The sequence below is a fragment of the Arachis duranensis genome, chromosome 2, assembly GCF_000817695.3.
Source record: "Arachis duranensis cultivar V14167 chromosome 2, aradu.V14167.gnm2.J7QH, whole genome shotgun sequence".
NCBI classification, from domain to species: Eukaryota; Viridiplantae; Streptophyta; class Magnoliopsida; order Fabales; family Fabaceae; genus Arachis; species Arachis duranensis.
Genome location: NC_029773.3, coordinates 68,990,962 through 68,994,716, shown reverse-complemented (window position 1 = coordinate 68,994,716; position 3,755 = coordinate 68,990,962). Strand labels below are relative to the sequence as shown.

At 35.7% G+C, this 3,755-nt stretch overlaps 1 pseudogene; it reads left to right on the top strand.

Moving 5' to 3' along the window:
• Positions 1-236: 236 nt before the first annotated feature.
• On the top strand, positions 237-1,258 carry LOC107474811 (uncharacterized; annotated as a pseudogene).
• Positions 1,259-3,755: the final 2,497 nt, after the last annotated feature.

The window sequence follows — 3,755 nt, the reverse complement described above, 5'->3', positions numbered from 1 at the left end:
GCGGTTTTTGGGTTTAAAATAAACCCTCTAAACGACGTCGTATGGTCCTTACAAAAAAAAAAGCTTAAACGAACTAATGAAGTGCTGAACCCTAAATCACCCATCTTCTTCAGTCAGTACTCAGCAACAACTCATCTCTCCTCTCTTCTCTGAGAACCATAGAAGCCACCACCATCAATCGAGCAGCCCACCACCACCGCGTCCCGCAGTCACCGCGTCCTACAGCCACAACAGCGATGGGTTTGACCACCGCAGCCCGCCGTCGCCGCATCCCACAGCCACCGTACTTCTCAGTCCACTCAATGGCTCACTCTGCTTCCCCTTTTAACAAAATCACCATCCAAAGGGACAACACCATTAGTCTTCTTTCCCTTTTCCTTTCCCATTCATTTTCCAAGTTTTCAGTTTTGGACTCGGATTCTTTATTTTATTGTGTACATCCACTTTGTAAATTGTGTTTTCAATATCATCTTTCTAAGCAAATTATAGGGTTTCGAATGCAATACTACTCTATATGCTATGCACCTGTTCTAAGCAAATTCTAGGTTCCTAATATGCGGTATCTATTTTCAATTATTAGACATTTGATGCATACGTCGTTGGCAAAGAAGATGCTCCTGGAATTGTTGTTCTTTAGAAGTGGTGGGGTGTGGTTTTTGAGATCAAGAATCATGCTGTCAAGATTTCTCAGCTAGGTCCTGGATTTAAAGCTCTTCTTCTAAGGTAAGATAATGGTGCTTTCACAAGATTTGCTGATCTTTATTCTTTATCCGTTATATGATATTATAATCTTCAATTGGATAACTGATGATGAGTGATGAAAATTGAAATTACTTCCAATGTTCTTTTTTTGTCAGAAAATTGCTTGCATTGTTCCAGTCTGTATAAAGGAAAGGTTGGTCTTGATGTCGCGGAAGCCCAACATTTGATGGATGGGCTTGATTGGCAAGGCGCTATAAAGGATATAGAGGCCTCGGTTAATGGCTTAAGGAAAATGGTTCAAAGAAGGCTTGTTACCATTAATTTGTTTTGAAGATGATCGGATGGATATGTTAATTTCTTCACTAGTTTTTGAATTTTGTAATTTTATGATCATTCCCTAGTTGACTTGAACCTACAAAAGCATAAATTAGCCTTAGCTTTATGATTTGAAGTAAATTAGTTTGAAACTTTTGGTGATACTTCTGAAGATGATGGCTTTGGATTACCTGTTTATGATAGAGATATTGGAACACTTAATGATGATTATGATTTGTGATGAGTTGCACCTTTGATTAGTTGAGAATTTGTTAGTAATTGTTTCTTTGGATAGTAAAACATTATGTGTTTGTCATTATATGCATTTTTTTGTTTTTAGTTATGAACTTTGAAGTTGTTTGTAAACTTCTAATATTAAATTATGGATGATTTATTACGTGAAATTTTAAATTTTATATATTTAAATTTTTTAATAATTTTATTTAATATTTAATTAAACCAGTTGAACCCCGGTTGAACCCCGATTGAACTCCGGTCGAACCATTAAACCATTGAACCAGTGACCTCACCGGTTTATTGACCGGTCCGATTTTTGCAATCTTGATCCAAACTAACAGTCACAATCACAAGTAATGTAGTTCAAACACAATCAAGAGCAATTACATCAAGTCTTGCAATTAGCAGTTAAACAGAATTATTCACATAGGCAAACCAAATACAATATACACACCCAAACAATGTCACACAAATTGCATATGATGCATATCTGTCCTATGACCAATGAGCTTATCTGTCTGTTATACAGCCAAACCCAACACACCCAATAGCTAACCCGCATATCGTCTGTCTACACAAAGGGAATCCTCAACCTTCCAGGAGGGAATCCTAAACCTCCCAATCAGAGAGAGACTATGATGTAATGGTAGGGAATCCTCAACCTGACCCATTCATAACACAGCCAGAAATTGAATCAAAGGAAATCTTCAACCTTCTCCATTCAATTTTCCGATGTAACAAAAGAGGAAATCCTCAACCTCATCTTGTTCACCACAGCAAGAGAGAGAATCCTCTATCTTAGCTTGCCTATCCGTGAGCAGGATCCAACCACCATCCTCACCATTTTAATTCGAAACTCATTTCCATTCAACACAAACAAACATACCTAAAATTCGAATTAATAATTATAGAATTAAACCGAAGGAAATCTTCAACCTTCTATCCAACTTTTCGGTGCGACAAGCGATGAAATCCTCAACCTCAAGCTTATCCACCACAACAAGAGAGGGGATCCTCAACCTCAACTTGTCTATCACAACAAGAGAGAGAATCCTCAATCTCAACTTGCCCAATTCACAACACGCCCAGAATAATTTTTCCTCAATTCATTCTTCTTTAAAACCAAAATCACTTTTTATACCGTTTCTTGAAACCTTCAAAACATCATCACTCTAAACCTGTTCTCTTTTATAAAACTCATATTTACTCATTAAAATCCTCCAAACTATATTCAAAACCATTTTTCAGTTTAAATTTCTTTCAAAAGACTCAAGAAAATTATTTATTTTAAATTCACTCAATACTTTTCAAAACATAACCCTTTCATTAAAAGTAATCAAATGAAACGCTTTCTCAGATTTACTAACTTTCCAAAGACTCAAAAATTATTTCTCTTTACCGATTAAATTCAAATATTATAAACTCACCAAACCCCTTAAAAGGTAATCTTTGATTTCAAACCCAAAATATAATTCTTTCCTTGGTAAATCGAATTCAAAATAGTATAATTCTTTTTTTAACTACATAAAACTCAAAACATAATTCATATATTTCTTAATAAATCAAAATCAAATAATATAATTCTTGAATCCAAACTATTCTAAATAACACTTTAAACCAAAACTCTAATTTTTATAAAAATTTCAGCAGTATCTCCTCTATAATACGGACTTTGCCACCCTTCAAGAGTGCCAATAACCAAACCAAATATCTATGGTCATCCAAAATATTTTTAATTAAATCATTATCTTAACAATTCCAACTCAATTCAAGGAAATCAACAAAAATTCAGAATTCGAACAACCAATCTAGTAATTCACAATAATTCAACCTCAATTCTCAATACGCATTCAAACTCTCAATAACTATATCACAGTTTAGAAACCAATTTAATCAATCAATAACTCAATTATTTATCCAAAATAACTCAATTCAATCCATAAGACTCACATAAAAACCAAAAATATATTATTTGCACCAATATCGACTTATAACAATTCTTGAGAATAAAATAGGTTTAAGGAAAGTGCTCCTACCTCGTTCGCAACTCAATTACGTGACAAACTCCCTTTTTCTCTCAGGCCTGCAATAGTGGCAGCCACAACCACAGCTCCAAGCCACTTCTGCAGCAACAATACAACTCTAATCGCGACATGCAATAACCAGAACTCAATCCTACGTTGCCAAGACCTCAGAATCTCTAATCAAATATAACAGAATACTAATTTTCAAAGGTTCTAGAATGTAAACGCTTACCGTAACAAAAGAGTAATTACTGAACCAAACTGCAGAAGTTTCGGCAATGGTTCTTGCGGCCACAAAACTATTTTCAGCGGCCAGAATCATGGTGATACAGCCTTCTCCTCCTCTGACAGTGACTCCCGCAGCAGCAACCTCCTACCTCTCTCTCCCATTCACGCTTCTCTCCATGACCATAGCAAACCCAATGGTAGCAGCAGTGACAGGACGATGACAACTCACCATGGACGACAACGGGCTTT